Source organism: Periplaneta americana, chromosome 3 (genome assembly GCF_040183065.1).
Source record: "Periplaneta americana isolate PAMFEO1 chromosome 3, P.americana_PAMFEO1_priV1, whole genome shotgun sequence".
Classification (NCBI taxonomy): Eukaryota; Metazoa; Arthropoda; class Insecta; order Blattodea; family Blattidae; genus Periplaneta; species Periplaneta americana.
In genome coordinates, this window is record NC_091119.1 from 101,737,316 (window position 1) to 101,761,464 (window position 24,149).

General features: G+C 34.2%; 1 long non-coding RNA gene across 2 annotated transcripts in view; it reads right to left on the bottom strand.

Moving 5' to 3' along the window:
- Nucleotides 1-6,685: 6,685 nt before the first annotated feature.
- The window catches only part of LOC138696337 (uncharacterized), a 39,624-nt gene continuing 22,160 nt past the window's right edge, over nt 6,686-24,149 (bottom strand). For both annotated transcript variants that reach the window (XR_011331341.1, XR_011331340.1), the window contains exons 2-4: nt 18,707-18,782; nt 11,166-11,343; nt 6,686-7,311 (exon numbers count right to left, since the gene is read on the bottom strand). This is a non-coding gene — a long non-coding RNA (uncharacterized lncRNA). The remainder of the gene's footprint in view (nt 7,312-11,165; nt 11,344-18,706; nt 18,783-24,149) is intronic.

Below are 24,149 nucleotides of genomic sequence, written 5' to 3' on the forward strand. Positions count from 1 at the left end.
CTTTGATGAGTGCTGTTATGTGTAAAACTAGTCTATTCAAAGCCAATATTTCATTAAAAAAATGTCTGGGGACAAACATGGCAGCTATTTTATTTATTTCATCTCATACAAGAAGAAAAATAAAAAATGCAGTCAATTTCGTGTTGACTGCCTTTTTATTCCATTATTTATTTCAAATAAATATCTATTAATTTCTTTGCTAAAATGATTGTAATTCACGTTCATCATTCTAAGATAAACTGATTTGTGAATACTGAATATGAACAAAATCCGTCAAATAGTTTATACTTTATAAGACTTCCCTGGTGCCGATAATATTAATAATGATCTAATTAAATATGCTTGCAACTAATTAAAGTAGGCCTACCGCACATTAAATCTATTAAACATATCTTAAAATTCGGTCATATACCTAACTGAAAAAAAGGCACAGATATAAATATAACAACTACAGAGGAATCAGCATTTTGTATATAATATGTTGTATTATAAAACATATGCGACAATAATAAAATAAATTACTTGGAAATAATAATAGATATTAATATACTACTTTAGAAGTTCAAGACAGATTCTGAAAATGCAGAGTTTATGCAGAATGCATATTCACAATCAAATAATTAAAATCAGAGTTTAACATAACATGTATGGTTTTTATAGATTTTAAAGAAACTTTTGATAATTTTAATAAAATCACATTATGGATTATAATGAAACAAAAAGGTATAACGCAACATTTAATAGTAGTGATGATGATGATGATAATGATGATGATAATGATGATAATAATAATAATAATAATAATAATAACAATAATAATATATTTGCAAAAATTTAATTGATGGCAGATTGAAAAATATTGAGAAAGAAGAAAAGATGTACAGACCGATTATTTAGTCCTGACAGCTCGACGAGGCAAAAGAGGGGAAGTAATAGGAGTAGAGATAAGAGTGAGTGGTCAGTAAAGGAATGCAGTTAAGCTTAACTGTACTAGAAACATACCGCTATACCGCACACATGACATCCGATGGCTCTGAAGACAAGTGACTGACTAACCCAAACATCCCTTGGCATAACTAAATGGACTCGCCTGACCCAGGCACACACTGCTGGCGACTGCCAGGACTAAATAATCGTACTGTAAGATAAAGGTGTCCTTATCACAACCATAAGAGCCATACAAGGAAGACATTATAAATACATTTATCATATTTTCTCGAATACTTCAAGTCCTCGCATAAGCTGCACACCCCACTTTTGAAAGGCAAAAAAATAAAAATAAAACAAACACAAATTTAAAAAATTGAACTTCGAAAAAAATGTATTCACGACAAATTAAAACACAAATACAGTTCAGTTAATAAATTAATATATTTTGTACTGGAATAGGACGCATTTCAAACCCATCTTATGCATACACACACTGCACACATGTCAGCTGTCGTGTTAGGCTGGTATTCATAGTCGACACTTTATATCACCACTTTGCAAAGTAACACTTTTGACGAAAGTGGCTCTTTCATATTATTGGTATTCATAGACGACTGAAGAAGTGCACTTCACAAGTGTCACTTTACGCCAGCAAAGTGTAGAGTTACAATTTGGTTGGTAACAGAAGTCCCACAATGCCTTTCAAAACAAGTGAATAAACAATAACAAATTAATGACGTATAACCTACAAATTACAATGCTTGTGATTTGAATTGGGAGCCTAATTGATCGCGCGAGAAAGAAAATATATATTTAAAGTTGTTTTATTTCAGTTTCTAGTTTTGTTGACGACAGTTTAGATTATTTCAGTCAGTTCAGATATATAACATTTTATTAAATAGTGATACTGCTGGTGAAATTAGGTTAGGTTTTGTACAGTACATAGCTGATCCATTAATTTATATAGTTAGATTGGGTTCTGTACATATCTTGTTCATTGATTTATGTCGCTAAGTTTAATTTTGTATATATATATATATATATATATATATAATTTATATCGTTAAGTTAGGTTTTGTACGTATCTCCTTCATTGATATATCGTGTTATTTCCTTTATTTTCATTTTTGTCTTTTTCGTGAATAGTGAATAAAAGTAAAAAAAGAATGAAATAAACACATTACTACTGCTATTATTATTATTATTATTATTATTATTATTATTATTACTATTACCATTTTCTCTCTCTCGTTTCCATTATTGCCTGCTCTTCAGGAATATTTTGAATGCCAAATGTTTCTACAACGCATAATAAAATAGGCCTAATAGTATGAGATCTCTTTTCATGGTGAGGTTATGACTGCACATGAACTAGAGACAGTAGATGTATTGCTTACCGGCGTGAAAATATATATTACCGGTATCAAAACAGTAATGGTTATATCAACATCAAGATAAATCTTATCTCAAAATACAGGTAGTCAACAAAAATCAAAATCATTTTAAACCCAATATACGAGTAATTATGGAATCTGCTTAGAAGGCAGGCACTTGAGATCTCTCAATGCTAATTTATACATTAGATTGAAGTTAGTTTAATATTATTTAAGTTAACAAATTCGTTTCAGTAATAAAAAAAATAGATTATATAGGCATATGTACCTACATATCACTTCATCGAATTGAGGTTATAAATATACGAATGTTACTACAGAAATATCTGAACTATAATATTATATATATATATATATATATATATATATATATATATATATATATATATATATATATATTAATGTATGGTACATATCTGTAGCATAGAATTTTAATGCAGTCAATAACTGTATTATTGGAGGCACTGGCAAACCTCTATTATTCGTTTTTGTCAACCAGTCATCGAAAATATAAGCAATCTCAATAAGTTTCTTTATCAGATTGGAACAGTTTTTAAAATTCTATATCATTATAAAATTCCACGGGATTGTCTTTAGGCATATCCCTAATGTAGCGCTTTTGTACATTGTCCACATTGTGCCATCTCTTCCTCACGTTCTAATAATCGACAACTTCCTAGACGTACGCCATTTTTCTACAAAGTGTCACTTTCGGCTCAAAGTGTGGTCGGAACTACACTTTCATCCAAAGTGTTCCTTTGCACCAAAGTGTCGACTGTGCAACGGAAAAGTGATACTTTGCGTCTTCCAAAGGACACTTCAATCGAAAGTGTCGACTATGAATACCAGCCTTAATCTTAACATGATATCCTGAAACATTATTAGCATGCATTACGATTTCCATGTTCCTCCGGATCTTTGATCATTTTAAGATTTTTGCTGTAAGTAAAGGATCACAATCTCATACTTTAGTGGTACTGATTTTCTTCTTAATTCAGCTATCCACTTTTCAATGGTTGCTTCTAATTCCTGTTCACCATAAGGATCTATCATTCCACTGTCCACCTTCTAAGTCGAATTTAATAACTTTTTTCACACTACCACACCAACTTAAACGAGTCCTTCCTCTTTTCCTTCTGTCCTTGTGGGGGACCAATGAATTATCCGTCTGGGCCATCTCTCCTCCTCCATTCTTTGTACATGACCATACCACTGCAGTATCCGTTTTTCAGTCCTGTTTACTACAATTTCTCTTGCTTCCATCTCTGCTCTAATAAAATCATTTCTTACATGCTGCAACCGAGACACTCTCATACTTCGAAGTAACCCATCCATCTCAGTGCTCTCCAACTTTTTCCTCCATCTGTCATTCAAAGTCAAAAACTCTGACCCATATATAAGGACACTCTCTACCACTGTTTTCAAGATACATTTCTTAGTTGCTTTTGTAATTTCTCTGTTCCAAAGGATACCATTCAAGGATCTAGTTATTTTTCTCTTTTCTAGTTATTGTCCTTTTCACAAGTACCAGAACTATCTATAATTGATCCTGAATATTTAAACTGGCTGACATTCTTAATTGTTACACCATATACAACCAAGTCCTCTCCTTTCCCTCCAACAACCATATATTTTGTCTTCATAAAACTCACTTTCAATTCGTGTAGTCTATACTCACTTACAAGCTTGCGGAACATATACTCAATATCTTACTCATCTTGTCCTACTATTACCTGGTCATCGGCAAATAGCAAGGTATGCAACATATGGTTATTAATATTGATGCCCATACCTCTGCATGAGTCATTCCATTTCTTCGAGGCATTCTCTAGGAAGATTTTAAATAAAGTTGGTAACATTCCACACCCTTGCCTCAAACCTTCTGTAGTACAAAATTCTGCTGATAGATTTTCCCCCATTTTGACACATACTATATACTTATACATTCTCCTTATGAGGTCTATGAGAGGATTTGGGACTGCAGTTTTTGTAGGGCAGTCCAAAGTCGATTAACTGGTACTGTGTCATATGCCTTTTCTAGATCAATGAAGATAAAATGTATCTCTTTTCCTTTGGTTAACATTCTTTCCATCATCTGTCTAATTGTAAATATATGGTCTACACAGGACTTGTCTGTTGTAAATCCAGCTTGCTCTTTGGATATCTCATTTTGTATTAAAGACTCCAATCATATCTTGATTATTTTACTGAGTATCCTACTCACTGATGCCAAGACATTGATACCTCGATAATTCATTGGGTTCCTCTTTGTATATTGTACTTATATATGATAAGGTCCATTCTTGTGGAATAGTATCACCCTCTATGATCTGGTTGAAAAGTTTGGTTAAGATGGTACTGATTTTGAGAATTGAAAATATAAGACGCACAAACTATACATTTATCACACTTGAACTTGATTCTGACACCTGTACTGCTAATTCAAATCCCAATTAACAATGTTAACAATACTGACATACTCACGTGGAAAGTTAGTGGTATGTACTATCACCTTAGGAGTTCCGCAGGAGGAAAATTGGGCAATGTTGCCAACTTTACTTAGAATAAGCCAAGTACTCGTATTTTTTACTTGTATATTTTGGAAAGAAAAGTGCGTGGGGTATTCAAGAAATTACATTTAATTATGTGTGTGGCACAATAAAAAGATAACTTAAGAATACTGGAAAGGAAACTAAACTAAAACTGTATGAATTAATGGCAGTTAAAGTGAAGTTCAGAATTATGGAATTAAGCAAGAATAAGGAAAGAAAAATTGAGGCCGAAGAAATTAGATTTTTAAGAAATTTTGCTGGATATACTCTACTAGACAAGAACAGGAACAAGAATATCAGGAGAGAACTCAATATCTGCAAATCAACAAATAAAAATATACACCAATACAGAAATGCTGGAAGGAATATGGAGGTCAGATACAGGAACACCGCATTATGAAATTAACATTAAATTATAAGGATAGAAGATATGTTGGCCGACTTAAGAAGAGGTGGGTACAACAATTCTAATTCATGACATTTGGAACTGGCCATGCAAGGCTTAATCCCTGAAAATGATGATGACAACGAGTATGATGATAATTAAATTAGTTTCCACACATTCAGCAATATCGCAGAAATTATGAAAGGTATAAACAATATACCCTTACCCTTTTTATTCTTTATCTTATTAGGAACAAAAAAGTTTATTAGGACACTTGTTGTAGAACCGACCTGAGACAAGTTACAGAGTTACGTCATACATCTTGAAATGGTGACTTTGCACAGGCTCTCTGCCACAGATTCAGACAAAACACCTCTCACTCATAACCTGTACATGCTCAGTAGTCATGCTGTTCCTTCATTTAAAATCTTACGGACTAGGATATATGAACTTATACCCCTCCACTATACTGGGTGTAAAAAAATACATGCTACAAGGCTCGGTGGTAGGTAAGTGCATACTACGTGATCATATTTTGTTAATAAACTCATGTCTGGAAACACTTTGTTTACATGCTAACATCTCTGAAATGTGGAGGAGAATATAGGCAGTATGGATCACAAAAACTAGGAAAGAAGTACAGTAAAAAAGACAATTAAAATTAAAATTGCACCCATGTCCAGAGACCCATCCCCAAAAGTCTGGCCCCCTCGCTCACCTGACCTGACACCATTGGATTTCTTTGTACATGGAAACCGAGACTCCCATGGAGACACAACAAGATCTTATGGCACGAATTCAGGTAGCAGCTGGAGTCATCCGAGATATGCCAAGAATATTTCCAAGAGTTCGACATGACATAACAGGAGATGCACAAAATGTATCGAAGTTGGTGGCAGCCATTTGGAGCATCTTCTGTAGTTGATTAAAATAATGTTTACTTACAGTATTTCAATTGCCTTTTCAACTTCTTTCCTAGTTTTTGTGATCTGTACTGCCTATGTTTTCTTCCACATTTCAGAGATGCTAGCATGTAAACAAAGTGTTTCTGGACATGGGTTCCTTTAACAAAATATGATCACGTAGTATGCACTTACCTACCACCAAGGCTTGTAACTTTCTTTTTACATCCTGCATATGTTGTTAAAAACTTGCTACACTACATTCATTTAATACAGTTGGTATTAGCATTGTGCATTATAGGCGCTATGTTTGATTCAAGTTTGTCAAGTACAACGAAGTTCGATATTTGCCAATGTAGGAGGAGGCTGTCGTGTTTGTTCCATCTTGTTAAAAAATATTCTCTGTTCTCCCCTCCCACCCATTCATGTTTTAACTGCTTAAGCATTTTAGCACAGATCTTGAGATTAGTTTTTCATATGAAATAAGACGAAATTTTTAATGTCTTGTTGTCTCTTGCAGACACTAACTGGTACAACTTCTACAAACTGAAGCACCACAAAAGCAGTATGATTGTCGCACGTGATTTGAGAAGAATGCTCAACTATGATATGATTCCAATTTTAAATCTTGTTCACATTTTTGTAAATAATTCATAAATAACATCTGAACCACATTACTGTGAATGGATATCTAGCATTCAAACACTAAAACAAAAATTATATCAACACATTAATTGTTCATATATGATTAATTAAACAGTGACTATATATACACAATTCAGATCTAACAAATATTTAAATATATTAATTTTAAAAAGTCAAATATTCCTAACTTAAATATATTAAGCTCTTCATGAAACTATTCCCTCATTTACCTATCACAGCAGCCATAATATATATTCAGAAATTTGTCTTGTATTTCTTTAGCTCCACCTTCATGTGATGAATATTCGTCAGCTGCGCACGAGCATTTGCTGTTAATAATTTTTGGAAACGGTGATAATACTGTACCAACTGGGTGAGAGCCAACTGCAGAAGTGAGGAACCACTCACCAAATTGGGAAATGAAGCCAGGATCTCTCGATTCAACTCCTTCAAAGATCGTTTCCATCCCGCAGAGAAAGACTGAACAAGTGCCAATGCTTTTTCTGGAAAGAAGATATAAACTTTTAACCTTTCAGAACATTTTGCAAAATATACAGTCATTAGGACTGGCTATGTTTACTAAATTTTGAGCTCTCAAGTTCCAGTCATCACTCATCAGGAAAAATGAGAGGATTCAGAAATAGGTGGCATACCTCTTGTTGTATAGGTCTATGCTTTGTGTCACCAAATCCTATCATCGGAATTTCAATTCTCTCATTTTCTGTTAACATTTGAAGGGTACACAGGAATAACGATCAAGGTCCATTTCAGAAAGTTTCGAAAAAAAACTAATTTTAAAGTTTTAGTATTTAGTTATATGTGTATATAATAGAAATTGACGTGGTGGAATGTAAAGAACGATTATTTCTTATTAATTATACAATGCCATTTTGTTCTAAATTTGGATGGCAACAATGGAAAATGCAATATAAACAAACAATGTGTAAACTTCAAAATAAGAACGATCAAGTTCCAAATATGAATCTTCGAGATACATGGAATACAGCGTGCATTATAGTGAAACACCACTTCTACCTCAGACATTTAATTTGCTTTTGATCGTTTTATACATAATTTCAAAATATAATTCTCCTTTTCCTTTCATTGGTCTTGTACTGCAGGACTGCAGAACTGCTTCTTTATTTGAAAGTCATTGAATGTTGCCGTTTTCAAATCTAATAATCCTTGGCGCTACAGCTCATGGCCGACCAGCCAGTTGCTGGCCTCACGTCCACATGCCGAAACACAGGTGGACGATCATCTAATCAGAATGGAGGTACCGTGTGGTTAGCATGATGATCCCCCAGCCATTATAGCTGGCTTTTGCAACCGGATTTCGCTACCTATCATAGCTCCCCAAGTGCATCATGATACTGGGTGGGCACCGGTCCCATACACTGGCCGAAATTTCACGAGAAAATTTCTTTCCCCATGAGGACTCAAACCAGCACGCATTCTGTAATGCGAGTCTTAGGCAGAACGTCTGAGACCACAACGTCACAGTGCAGGACTTGAAATATGTCATCATATAAAGCAGTTGAACATTTTCAACTCTTTCCCATTGTTCTTCTTCTGATTTCTTTTTAGTGGCTTGAAATATAATTAAAATAATGTTAGAAAATGGCTATTATAGACTAATTTGGATGTTTAATAGCATTTGAAATTAAAATGCTATAAATAAAATTAAAGATAAAATAATTTTGACAAATAAAATAGAAACTCACTATATAGCTTTCATATCATCCGCTTGATGATAATCAGGAACATATTTTTAGTACGGTATCTTATTTTACATTGTAGATTGCAATGGACCTCTAGGCGAAAGGGCTTTCTTTTTGCAGTAGCTATTCAGAAATTCTCCCCATCCGTAAGTACTTCTTCTATCTTGTAATCAACTATGAAGAATGGTTCAGGTTCCTTCCTAGGATTAGCAATCTCATGTCACATAGTCATCAGGAAACTCACATCTTATCTTCTGGTTTATAAATTCTACATTATTATTGCACTTGAGGTACGAATGGCCTCTTATTGGAAATGTTGCCAACAAACAAAATTTCTTCACTATATGCACTAAGAAATGGAAAAATCGAATCACAATAAAATTTGTTATTCTGTCATCAGCAGGATTCATAGAACATATTGAATTCACGCATAGAGTCAGGCAAAATTTCAAAACAGGAATACCACAACATTAAGCATACTTCATCATGCGCTTTGTTCGAAACCGTTCTGGACTTGAAAGGTATCCAAACATTCAGAACACTTTACCTCATACAAAGTATCTCTTTTCCTCTTATGTAGTTCATTTTGAGTCGCTGTCGTTTTTGCCTATTCAAATTGTGTACCTGAGTTGCATCTTTATAGTTGTTTATTTCTAATTCAAGTTGAGATATATTGGTTCTAAATTTATCGCAAATACATGCGTCACTTCTGAAATACTCAAAACTTATGCTGACCTCATAATATTTACAATGATGTCCTGTCAGGTGAGCATTCTATGTAGCACAGGAAGCCATTGGATTTCATTCACTCATTAATCTACTACTTTCTATAAGTAAAATATTCTGAGAACATCTCAATCCTCAACACTTAAACAAGCGTCTTCTGTAATTTATTTGACTCATGATCTGTATTCTTTTTGATGAGTTAGAAGTACATCAAAAAATTTTATTTTCTTTGTACTAGCATTCTGCATAGCTATATTCTCTGTTATTTCTGATACCTCCATTTCACTTATGACTTAATTTTAAGACAACATCTGGAACAACTAACACAAGCCTGAAAGAATGTCCATGAAACAAGCTGCAAATAAGACCTTGTTTACTTTAGTGCAAAAAATAATCATTGCATTCTTACTCAACAGTGCAAAAAGTAATGAAATTGTCATCAGTGGCACAGCCAACGGGTGGGCCAGGTGGGCCTGGGCCCAAAAAAATTTATGAATTTTTAGTTTTTTTTTTTTTACGGAAAACACTCAACATCAAAAATAAACCATGAATCCAGAGCAATAATTAAGACACCTTATTTTATTTGGTTTATTTAGACCATGTTCTTGCTCTTGCAAATTCATTATCGGAAGCACCTCAGTCTTCAAAAATGGATATTAGTAAATGTTCGTCCCTCATTAAGGCAATGATAGAAAACTTTTCAAAGCTCCGAAACGGAGAAAAATTCGAAGAATTTTATTCTAGTGCTGTTTGTATGACAGAAGTTTTCGGAATCAGTGTCTCTGCACAAGAAAAAAAGAAATCATTGATCACCTCAAATGCCACAGGCTCATGTCAGTAGATTTACTGGCATGTAAAAGAACAGGACAAAATTCTGGCACACCAGCGATGCTCATATAACCTCTGCAATTGTGAGCGTCGTTAAATAAACCATAATTAAATTAAATCAATCACCTCAGTCTCTGGTAAGAGACTATTTCGTTACTGATGATGGTGACGCTATGCTGAAAAGTTACGATTCAGAACAACAAGATAAGATTTTGCTGACAGCAAGTTTATATAATATACTTGATATTGTCATATCAGAAATGAAAAGATGGTTTGAAGAAAATTCTGTTTTCTGCGAAGCAGTATCAGTTGGTGATCCAAAGTCTTCTGATTTCATGAACTTCAAGATGCTGCCAGAACTGGCTGACTTGTATGGATCTTCAAATTTTGTGTTAAACATAAACAAGGAACTTCTAGAGAAAGTGTTCCCTGTGAGTATTAAATCAAAACATGTGTGTGACCTATATTCTAAACTACAGAACATAAGCATAGGTTTGGCATTCCAGGAACTACTCCAAGTTTTACAAATTATAGGCCTACTGATCTGTCCCATCACGACTGCATCCGCAGAAAGGAATTTTTCTGCATCATGACGAATAAAAACTTATACCAAGACAGCCATGTCAAGCACAAGGCTTTGTAATCTAGCAATTTTATTCATCGAGAGGAAGAAAAGTTGTAATATGTTGAAAGACTCATCGTCAGTGGTCAACAGATTCGTGCTAGGAAATCTCGACAGCTCCAGATCAACTTATGAAGCGTTTGTATGACTCGCATGATTGTTTATCATAATTTTGCATGTTATTAAATAAGACTTCCGAGAATGAGTTTCAAAAGAGTTGATGACAGTGCCACTGTCAGGTACTTAATAAGATCCTGTCCTGTAAACGCAGTACCAATCTAAGATAATAGCTCGACCATTACCTTTCTGATTACACAAGTAGAGCCACAATAATTTTGGTGTCAGAACTGATCATAACAAAACTGATGACCGGTAGAACCAGCCATAACAACATGTTGGAAGTATCGAATATCTATAGTGGCAGTAACAAAATCAAATGATATGCAACAAAGATACTCACTTTCATGATTTTTCAGTTCATCTGCTTGTCCCTTGTCAACCAGCACTTCACCTTCCTTCACAAACCGCAATATGCCACCAAAGTGAGGTGACAAGATTTCTTCCACATATTCTGCACTGCGAGTATTGAACTGTTCATGGAAGCCTTCTGCCTCTTTAGAATTGTCCCGAGTGTGTTCCTTAATGCAAACATCAATATTTTACTTTACATTTGTTTGTTTATCAACTGTCCGAAGACAGGTCTGAACCTCATTAGTGACATCAATAAAAGTGCATACACACATAGGGAACAAACAATGAACTAGTGATGAAGCAAACTTTCACTGTTTGGAGCAACATACAAATAATCAGCAAATGGTCAGGGAACATTCGTGTTTGCTGGTTATTCGCAATAATGGTAGATGATTTATTATAGTAAGTGCAGCAGTTATTATGGGCTGTCTAACAAAAATTAAGTTGAAAAATAAAGGGTGATTGTGATAGATTACACTATACAAAAGTCGCAATTGGTATAGAATAGAAGCATTGACTTGTTTAATTACTTACGTTAAATTCAATGGGATAGTTTTAAAACTTCTGTCGAATTTCAGCAACAGACTTTGAAATGTTACTATGCAAAATAGGCTAACACTTTGCAAGAAAGACAGACTGGTGAGAAGCAATACCTGTTCATGAAAGATTAGCACTAACACTTCAATATCTGGCAACAGAGGATTCGTATACAAGTTTTATGTATTTATTCGAAGTTTCCAAACAGCCGAGTTCCATGATTTTTCCAAAAATTTCCTGGTCCCGAAATAATTCAATAAGGTTGATGCAGACTGTATTTATAATTTCTGTCACCTCAGGCAACTAAAGAAATGTTGCCCCCTCTACATAAATAATGATATATGAAAATTAGTCAAAATGAAAACAGAGAATCGAATAATCAATATTCAAATAGAATTAATTAGTAAAAAGAGAAAATAATACAAAAGAAATAAAATTAAATATAACTTTAAATGTCAGTAATGTATTACAGTATATTCAGCGATCTTCTAGAGGGGCTTGTTGTTTCACTCCTTGACTGGTGAAATAGTTACTTCATTCATTGCTCAGAATGCTGGATCTAATTTTACTTATTTCATTTCCATACTCATCAGTCATTATTTTAATTACATGGGTGCTGATCACTACTGACATTCATTTCACTTTCATTATTGTACTTATTGTTAGTTTAGAAGATGTATCACATAACAGTGACGATGTACTCACATCAGTTTTTGAAAGAATACCTCAGTCTCATTTTGAACAACTGTGTCTTACAACATAAGCACTTTTTGTTTCTTTTCTAATTATTTTAAGTTTTCACTGTTTTCTATATTCAGCCTCAATTCTTTTCATATCCGAACTTAATAATAGTAATAACTTAAAACTTCATAATTTAACAACTGCCGACAGTCATTTTAAACCTGTAACTTGTGTACTAGTTCATTTCAACTGATAATAACAATAATAATAATAATAATAATAATAATAATAATAATAATAATAATAATAATAATAATAATAAAATTTCAGGTATTTAACCAATAAGTTACCAATTTTTGCATAGAACAAGTATTATTTTGCTTTAAGATGTTATGAGCTGCCATGTAAAAATAAGTACGGTAACTTACAAGCTTTAATTATGTGACGCACATGTGAAATAAAGCTTGTATATTATAATCAGACAACCTTACTACCTTTTACTAATTAGTTAATTAATTACATCCTGTTCGCATATAGTATAAAATACCTATTGTTCGGATATATAAAATTAATGTAAAATGTTTGTCATAAATGCACATGTGTATAAAATTTCTCAAATTTTCACAGCTTGAGTATGGTACTAATCCCAAAAATTTGCCATCCAGTGCCATGGCTCATGTTGGTCCATGCGTAAATATGGCCCTTTGTTGATGACATCTTCTTCAATCCATTCCAGTTTTGATATACTAGTACTGGTTTGTGAAACAACAAACTACAAAAAAGTGACAAATCCCATCCACAGTGAATACCAATTTCCTTTGATGTACTGACAAGCAATGGATCACATACAAAGCAAACCAAATGACTGGTTTACCTTCGCTGTACGTCCACATGTTCCGAATTCAGTCAGCAAATGCATTTGTTCATTGTTCGGTCGCTATATGGGCTTAAAACTAGTGTTGTGGGATTTAAACGATTACTCTAATCAATTAATTGATCAATTTCTGTTGTAAGATTAATCGATCAAAAATATTTAATTGATATTCCTCTCTCGGAAATTGCTTACTTAAAAAGCACAATAATACTGTTATTTTTTTTATTGCAAAGCAGGTAGTGTAGGGAAAATCTTTGCACAAACACTTCAGAAAGAGATGCAAATATGAGGACAGTGACCTAGTCTACCTCTATTGAAAGTTGAAACACAATGCGAAATCCTTATTAAGTTTTATGGTTTTCCAAGAAAACTTCCACCTTGTTGATAGCTCATCTTCCTAGCATATGAAATACATACTTTTCTGGGCTTGTCTCCCTCATCCATTTCAAAATAGCCATGTCTATACTGTGTGCAAGTGAGAGCATAACTACCTTCTTCTCTTTTTAAAATCTGGCAATTCAATTACAACAGGGGCCAGTCTTCTGTTTCGACCATTGTACTTTTGCAGTTGCAGTTTCTGTACTGAGTTGGTATATGAAGGTTGTGTGTTTAGTTTGAAAAAGAAAAAAAAAAATCAGTTTTCTGTGGTTTGTGAAAAGTGTAAACTCCATTATATCATATGAGAATTTGAGAGGCAAACTTGGTGAAATGTTAGGATTTAAATTAAACGATCGTGGAGAAGTGCTTGACAGAAAAAAAGTTTTTTCGTGTTTAGTGATGCAGGAAACATTGTTACTAAACATAGAGCGGCACTTAATTTGGAGCATGTGAATGCACTCACATGTTTAAAATCATGGATGAAGCAGTATTAACTAGATGAGTCTTCATACTTTTTGTTATTTATGTTTGTCTCAAAAATTCCCAGAGAAATTGACACAATAAATTATAAGCCTCGTAATAAATATGTTAATAAGTAATTAAAATAGTTGTTCTGTAATATAACAATACAATATATACAGATATACAATATTTAATACTTATGCTAATCACCTAACACAAGTTGAGTGGCTCAGTGCCAGACTTGCCTAAACCACAATTACACTGAAAAGAGTTATTCAAGTCTAAATTTGGACGTCATTTTTTTAAATAATCACATGTCAAAAGAAAATTATTTCTCTTTTACCGTAATCTAGTATGTATCTAGTTCATGTAAAAAAGTAAGTTGAAAAATATCATTAACCCAGAAATGTGTTAACTGTAAAACGAATGATAGGCAAGTTTAGCCCTAAAACAAATTATATTTCAAGCCCAAACATGTGGCATAGGCAATGTTAGGCAAGTTTGGCCCTCGTAAAAAAAATTTAAAACCCAAATAAGTGGGATATGCAAGTTAGGTTCAAAAGTATAAGACATTAAAATCATTGCAGGTCAGTGGTATGATGCCCGATTTATTGGACTAATTAACAAAGTTACGAACTATAAATCTTTGGAACACAAAGAAAAATATGGAACTCTTTATTCATTAACCCTGTCAGTTGCTTCCAAGTCTGGATTGTTGAAACCTTCTCCTCCTACTTTCAGATTTCGGTAATAATGGTGGTAAATTGGAGGGATATATTTGAGTAGTGACATTAAATCTTTCTTCTTCTCTTTCGTGATTGGCCGACCTCTGGGATACAGGAGGTTCAATTTCTGAGAAAAATTTCGCGATGGGCGCCCTCAGAGCCCTTTCCGTGCTATATCAACCACATCAAAATCTATGCAGTCAGACACACTGTATGTTTTGTAGAAAAGATTCTTGGGTTCATCTTTCCGAAACTGTAACCATCGAATCTTGAGCCATTCCACTTTTTGTTTATTTTCTGATATCTTTCTGTCTGTTATTTCATTTTCTAAAGTATCTGAACTATATAATAGTTCGCTAGTCATACGATGGACCTGAAATTTTGGATTTCTTTTCTTCGCATCAGCTATTACTCTTTCCCACTTTTCAGGAACATATACTTCGTGATAGCGTTTAGACCTCTCGATGACTCCAAAGTCTATAACAGATATCAAAACTGTGGCCAGGAATTAAAAATTTTTGATTGATCACTTGAAGGATTGGATGGTTTTGGCAATACGTAAGATAAGAAGAGAGCTGTTCTGCCCTCCACAGCTGTCACTATAGAGTGTAAGAACTTTGGTTGTCTGTGGGAGAAAATTGTTGATATGATTGAGAAGGCATGCCATTTCGAACTCTATAGTCATCTAAAATGACAAAATAAAATGGTACATGTGGTGACATAAGCTGTAAATTTTAGCCAAACAACAACAATTATTCGTACTTAGCACTAAGCTTGCCAAACCAACCTCATCAAGGGATTTTAATAGATTTGATTTCGTAAAATACTACCTTTAATTATGTTTCATATGCATGCAAATAGAGCTAAACTTGCTTACATTATAAAATATTAACTGAAAATATCCAACAAAAATAGTGCCTAACCCTCTGCATTTCTTATAGGTTTTGAAAAAATGTAAGAGACAAACTTGCCTAAGCATCACATTATATAAACTTTGCAAAAAATACAATTAAAAATAAGGGTTATTTACAAGAAGTCGTCGCTGAACGATTCACATTATTTCCAGGTTAGTTGAATCAACTCATCTAGTGAACGACATAAATCTTTAAAATACTAGATGTCTCTATCCCTTCTCCTCTTGTTACTTGTGAGCCGTCCCAAACCCCGACCTCCACCCGTAAGAGCGCCAGTCCTTATATACCCGTCAGTCAAGGCCTTCTGACAAATAAAAGCAATTGACAATAGATACCTCAGTCATGACAACCTCATAAAATATCCTATCAATTGAATAATCGATCTTGCTACGTACAACATAATTATATTATATTATATTATTACCCATTTCAGCGAGTACCGACGACCACTGCAAAATACGATAATTTGGTCCAGGGAGCATTCTCTTTTAGCACAAGGATGATTTATGTAACATGTTTCTAAATTATTAGTCTTTTAAATACCGATACATTCTTTAATAAATCACTGAAAAACAAATGTGAATATAGGAAGTGGAGTGAGTACGAAATTATTATTATTATTTGGCGCATCATTTTTACGTAAATAACGACAAATAAAAAGGGATTATTAGCAAGTACGTACACTGGGTTTGTCAAATGCGCATCACCATGCTTTCCAAAAGGCACTTTTAAGTGCCCGACACCCCGCTTTTTACATCATGTGCTACACGTCGGATCATCATCGGGGCTTGCAGCCCCGATACCCCGCTTTTTTCATCATGTGCTACGCGTCGGATCATCATCGGGGCTTGCAGCCCCGATACCCCGCTTTTTACATCATGTGCTACACGTCGGATCATCATCGGGACTTGCAGCCCCGATACCCCGCTTTTTACATCATGTGCTACACGTCGGATCATCATCGGGGTTTGCAGCCCCAATACCCCGCTTGCTACGTGCAAAACAATTATATTATATTATTACCCATTTCAGCGAGTACTGACGACCACTGCACAATACAATAATTTGGTCCAGGGAGCATTCTCTTTTGGCACAATGATGATTTATGTAACATGTTTCTAAATGCTACGTACAACATTATTTTATTATACTATTATTACCCATTTCAGCGAGTACTGATGACCACTGCAAAATACGACAGTTTGGTCCAGGGAGCATTCTGTTTTGGCACAAGGATGATTTATGTAACATGTTTCTAAATTATTAGTATTTTAAATACCGGTACATTCTTTAATAAATCACTGAAAAACAAATGTGAATAAATAGGATGTGGAGTGAGGACGAAATTATTATTATTTTTTATTTTTTGGCGCATCATTTTTACGTAAATAACGACGAATAAAAACTAACATGCCACATAACATTATTTTAAGAAATACAGGAAACAAGCATAAACAATATTCACCATTCTTAATGATCGGGGGATAGAAGAAAAACGTATGGAATAGAAATTACATACAAATGTGCGTGTAATAAACAATAAGCAAGCCATCTTCGATTAATCATTTCAAAACAACGTGAATATAGCGTGGATTGTGTAGGAAAATAATTTCTTATATGTTGCTTCCAATGTGCATCATTGTTAACTTATGAAAACAAATGAAAATTAACATGGCATATGAACACTATTTGAAGAAAGATAGGAGATATTAAATAATATTCATCGTTCTTAATGATCTTTGGATGGAAAATAACAATGAAATAAGTATAAAATAGAAATTACATACAGGTGAGCATATAAAAAACCGTAAGTAGAATTATTTATTTGATTAATAAGCTTAAATTACTCCAGGTTTAGTGTGTTGTGTAACAATAGACAATGGAATCGTTCACAGAAGTGAACTATAAATGATGTGAATCGTTCAGTGCATCCATCTTGTTGTGTAACAATAGAAGTGAACTATAAACGATGTGAATCGTTCAGCGACGACTTCTTACAAATAACCAAAATAAGAAATCATCCATTAAAATATACTTATTACAAAAATTACTTACCTGATGAAGTCAGATCACCATAATTGGGTTGATAATCTTTGTCAGCATCACTGTTATCTTCAAACATGTTATGAATGGACTTCAGGTCTAACTCTTCATATGCCATGTTTGTTTGTTGCTTAGGCAACTATGTCGCACAACTTGCGTCTAGAGCCTAACCTATCAAAAGCTTTCACCTGAGTAAATAGTTAGAATTTCACTTGCCAGGTGGCAGTGGAGTTACAGTTTTCATATTAATAGAATCTTTTGACACTAGATGGGGGCAACACTAAAGCCGAAAAATAGAGATGTGTATTGGTTTATTAAGTCTTGCTGCTTTACACTCTATTCCCTGAGGAACATTCAGTAAATATGTTAAAGGTTAAAAAATATTTGGCAAAAAATATTAATTTACAAGCTGTCCGACAGGGAATATGATCATTGTAGGTCTACTAATCAAAACCAAGTAACTGCAAATGGAAAGAAAAACCATAATTCTGATGACAAAATGTAGGCCTATTCTGATTTCCTGAAATATAATGATTTAACATAATATACCATTTTATGAGGTCAAACATTTGTTTGAAAATGTCGATTCCTCAACATATTCTCAAATACTTCAAAACAAAATCTCATCTAGCTCTGATAGAAATTAAAAATCAGAAGAATTCAACACACGGCAGTGATACCAAGCCGAAAAGTTATGTTTCCAATAATGTACCATGCAATATAGTCTCATAGCAACACTTCATTGGAGAGGAACAATATTTCAAGATATAATTCTCATAAATTAGATTCCACTTGTGTAGATCCCATTATGTAAAATTTATCCTCCAACAATTTGATGAATTCTGGAAAAAAAAGCTAATGAACAATTTTCTAAAACAAAAAATAGAACAATTAAAGGATATAATTAGCCACCTACCCATTATCTCCTGGCTTAGTTGCTTCATAGGTGGTGCCTTGTCGGTATCACTTGTGACCTGTCTTCAGACAGTTAACTAAACAACAAGAAAACAAGGGATCAAGATGTAAAAACGAGGGATATAATATGCCTTTACTGAAATCAGACATTTTCCCTAGGACTGGTATTTAATTTTAATATTAGGATAAATTACTATCTTGGAAATTTCAAGCTCATAGGGAACTTGCACTCTAAATATCATGCAGTCGAATACAGGGGCGTTTTAAATGAAAATAATACTAATTGATCTTATTTCTCATTACGAATGTCATAACAATAGAAACTTGTTAAAACTAGGGTTGCCATAATGAAGAAACAAAGAAACCAGTACATGATTCACATGTCAATTTGATCGACAGGAAAAAACGTAGGAATTTATAAGAAACTTATAATTTATTTTTCAAATTAATATCACTTGTTTACTTAATGTGGATGAGACTGGCCACTTCAGTAATACATTTTATCTTATCTAGCACATTATTTGGCATGCAATTTACATTATTACCATTTATTTTAGCACCACACCATTCATGTCTGTATATCACCGTCACAGAACCTCTCATACTTCTCAGAACTGTGAAGAGAAGGAAGGATGAGTTTGTGAAGCTAACTGCAATTTACATTTACCATATTATACTCTATCTGCAGATGTGTTTACTAACTTAAGTGATACCGTAATTTGTTTCTTTCTTGTATCCACTGACTATTCATCAAAGAAAATGATCTTTGAACGTTGGTATTATATCCACATAGAGAGAAATAACAATTCTACCATTTGCAGCTGTTCTAAGTACTGCACCACGGAAATACAACTGCGACAAAAATTTATCGAGATTTCGTGTGAAATCATATTTTTAGAAATTTCCTCTTTGTTGTGCAGCAGGAAAAAATTAAATTTTATCACCTAGTCAGACAGAAGGCTCTTACTGAGTTCGTAAGACGTATTATCTTGCACCCATTTGAGTATCATTTGAACACTATCTTACAAATTACTGCATTTTTCCAGATTTCTGTCCGACTTCATTCAAAATCGTGGACATCAGTCTTTTCTCCCTACACTATAAAGCCATGGACTGTCTGCGGCATATGGCAGCCCTTTGTTACAACCCAATTCCAATTAAATTTAATGCATTTTCTCAATTCTCTTCATCAGATAAATCAGATCATTTTGAAGGGATATGTGTTTACATTCACAAAAATATACAAGTAAGCTCTTGAAGGATGTTTAATTTACATTCAAACAATATAATTTATTGCAAACAATAAATGCATAATATTCTAAATTGCAAAACTTTAATTAATAATATAATTTGTTTATATCTACATTTTATACAGTTATATTACTGAATCATCAATCAATGCAGAGAACTTAAATTATACAACGAGAAAGTGAACTGGGCATCAGCAGAAATATTTAAATGTTCCTTATTAATGTTGGAATATGTCTTGAAATGTTTATGAGATGCCACAGAAACTAGTGAAATGCCATAAGTACGCCTCAAAATTGATGTTTCTATTTCGATAAATAAGATAAATTGATGAAATGAAGAAACTGCTGTAATGGAATTGAAAACTGGCAAAGCTATAGGAAGTTTTACAGGTTTTCCCGATTGCAGGGTCATGGGGATTGTGTCAGTCTTCAGTCTGGGCATTGCACACAAGTATCTTTGTGGCTACTTCGTGCCGAAGGTGAGTGTAAGCTCACGTCTATCACATGTGTTGTGGGGGAAAGGCGTCATAAGACACAGCTTCTCTCTGGTGCTGACCAGCCTGTACAGCTACCACAATGCCCCTGATGTATGGGACGATCCCCAGCCAGAGTGAGGATTTTGATTACTTAAGAAATGATCTATAAAAGACCCAAAAAGGGAACAACTGGATAATACCCACGGCAGAGCAATGTCGATAGTCGACATTACTCGCTGGCCACTAGTCACCAGGCCGTACCGAGCCGTGCCAAACAAAACACAATCAAAATGGTGGTAGTAAAATTCGCGATTATATTCTTAAATAATTCACTGCATTAGTCAAGTGCAAGACTTCTGGCTTCTGTTGCATTCAAACAATTATAAAATACGATAATTTGGTCCAGGGAGCATCCGTTTTTGATGCAAAGATAATTTGTTTGGCTTGTTTCTTAAATAAAATTACGAAATGGCGTTCCTGTGCTTAACATTTAATAAAAAAAGAAATATAGCAAAACTGTTTTGTCTCGAGACTCTCATCTAAGTCACGTAATAGGTCAAGTAATCTACTTCAATATATTTGCGCAAATATATCTTGTAGCTAACAGTGGTGCTATCTCTCAGTAATGTTCAGAACGAAGGAGGTAGAGAGAGAAAAGAAACAAATTTCTCCCTCCAACGACGCCACACACCAATGTCGTGTTCTTATGTTGGCAAGATTGTGTATTTACTTAAATTTGGTGCTAAACATAACGGCACGGTTCAAAGATACCGTGGGAATTCTCCAGTTTAGCGCCAAAATGTTATACTATAATGACTAGAACCCGGAATTTTAGGTGCTAAAAGTTAATATTGTTCCTCGCTATAGTTTAATATAAAAGCCATGCCTCCACTTCATTGAAATGCTATTCTTGTCATTCAGTATTTTCCCTTCGGTACTGCTAAAGGTCTCTAATCCTCTTAACCACCACTTACAAACTAGCGCACGATTTACAAGATCATTGCCATACCTCTACTTCATTGAGATGCCATTCTTGTCATTCAGTATTTTCCCTTCGGTACTGCTAAAGGTCTCTAATCCTCTTAACTACCACTTACAAACTAGCATACGATTTACAAGATCATTGCCATACCTCCACTTCATTGAGATGCCATTCTTGCCATTCAGTATTTTCCCTTTGGTATCGTTAAAGGTCTTTAATCCTCTAAACCCCACTTACAAATTAGCACACAGTTTACAAGATCCATTGCTCAGTCCTTCTTCTGACTCTGTTGTCTATTATTACATATCAGACTCTTGTGAACTAAGCTTAAAACTTTCCTCACGGGCACTAGGCCTACTTCTATTCATCTACACTCAGTGACATTAACTTTTAGCACATAAAATTCTGGGCTCTAATAATGACCTAAAATGCTGAAAAAACAGACCTAAAAACAAACAGTCCTATACATAAGTAGTCAAAATACAACCTTAAATTAACAGCTCTTCAGACTGTCTACTATGGTATTCCCATATAAAAGTATAAAAATTTCCCACACGAACACAAATTTTCCCACAACCTACAGTGTGAGCTATAATAAAATAATTAATTAGGTCATAATTAAATGTTCAGCTACAATAAAAGAGAAGGGTGGATGTACCAACCACCAAATCTCCTCCACATCTAGCATAGTGTATCCCAATAGCGGAAACTAAAATGGATGCTGGTGACTTCAAAGGTGCTCTAGTTCAATTCTTTTATTTGGAAGCAAAGAGTACAACTTAGCTGAGAGCTTCATGTGCTATTCTATTCTCTTCTTCCTTTTGACATGACTATCGAAAAAATACTTCGAAGTTCTGCATTTGAATGAGGTAGTGTCAGTACTAATTTTGCGAGTTTTCCTATATAGGGAAATTTTACTTCGTCATTGAAGACTAGCTTAAATTACTAAAAAAAAATTACACGACTACTATGAAGTAGCCAATGTGTGTTATCACCATTTAATTTGAGAAAAATTCGTTCCAGCACAGGGAATCGAACCCAGGACCTCTCAGCTCTACCCGCTGAGTGCTCTTTCCAACTGAGCTATGCTGGGACACGATCCACGGTGCCGGCCGAACTCCTCTCATAATGTTTTACAGCCTTACTACCTGCACTTTAGACAATGTAAGTCATACATGCAGGAGCGCATATTTAAATGACTTTATGGCCATATTCAACATCAGTTTGTGAAAACTGCTAACAGTTAATAGCTATATCACATATTCATTATATATGAGGTCTTGCCTACCTCATCCTGACATTGTATACACACGCCCAGGAAAGATTCAACTGTTACATGGGAAAATGCCAAAAAGGTGACACTACAAAAACATTACATTACAATGTTTTTGAAAGAGGCTTATGCTATCTTTCGAGAGGAACAGTTCAGGCTTTTCAAAGTTTTGCAGTTTGAAACTCAAAAATGTCCTCTTATTGAAGGATATACCATGTGATCAATGCAGATGTAATTTACATGAACACTTCATTTTTAAATTGAAAGCACTAAAAATAATTTATTCTGAAGAATTCTGGAAATTTACGCTAAGTAATGTTTCATTAAATTCTGCATGTTGATAGAACTCTTGCTGGAAGGTCTGGGGAAAAAGATTCAGAGGCAGACTGACTTTGTTCTTGAAGGAAGGCTTTGTTGATGAACTTCGAGATATTGTAATTAACTATTTTCCAGAAATGATGTGACATGTCAATCTGAAGAGAATTCAAACCATGGTATTTGAAAATGACAAACTGGATTATAATATTTGTATATTACAGGTGGACTTCTCAGTGTGATTCAGTTGTGAATACCAGGATGAAATACAAAGTGCTTTATGCATAGGCAGAGTTATGGGAGAGGGGGAAATGGGGGGCGGGGCACTGCCCCCCCAAACTTGTCTGAACTCTTTTTTTTTCCGGTTAACGTTAGAAATTATTGAATTCAAAAGATCTAAATTTAGATCTTATTTGCTTTTGTTTGTGATTAAGTTTCTGTGCTTAAATTGACGAATTAATGTCTTCAGATCGTGTGCCTGCACTATAATTTTATTTTAAATTTCTGAATGTATAAGAATTTCTATAGGCCTACCTCATTTGAGGAATGTTTCTTTTGTAACTGCCTGTGTTACAAGTCTGCAGGTGTTCAGACCGCTACTTGGAGATGATGAATAACATACTGCACAACAATGCAGAAAAAAGAAAAGTGATCCCGGTATAATGTTTAAACTTAAATACGAGATTAAATAAAATAATTAGAGTTTACATTTCATATGATATCTTCAGGAAGGTAAGCTTCATATAAGGAAGTTTCTGTTAGCACTGTTACGTAGTTTTATTGATGCATGCATGTGTTTCTGTATGATAGAGAAAAAGAGGGAGATTGTTTTAAGTTATGCCCTGTTAGACCTATAATATGTAGTAGACCTACAGTTCAAACTCTATACAACTCGGTCCGAACTATCACAGATATGGATGTAACACTGTAAGAAACATGTCCTCCCAAAAATACTTTTATTAAATTATCATATACTGATGTCTGATCAGAAAGAGAAAAAGGAATTGGTTGGGTCACTGGTTGAGAAGAAACTGCCTACTGATTTTTTTGTCCTATAGAATAACCATTAATAACCAATAATATCCATTAATAACCATTGCCTACTGAAGAATGCACTGGAAGGAATCGTGAACGGGAGAAGAGTTAGG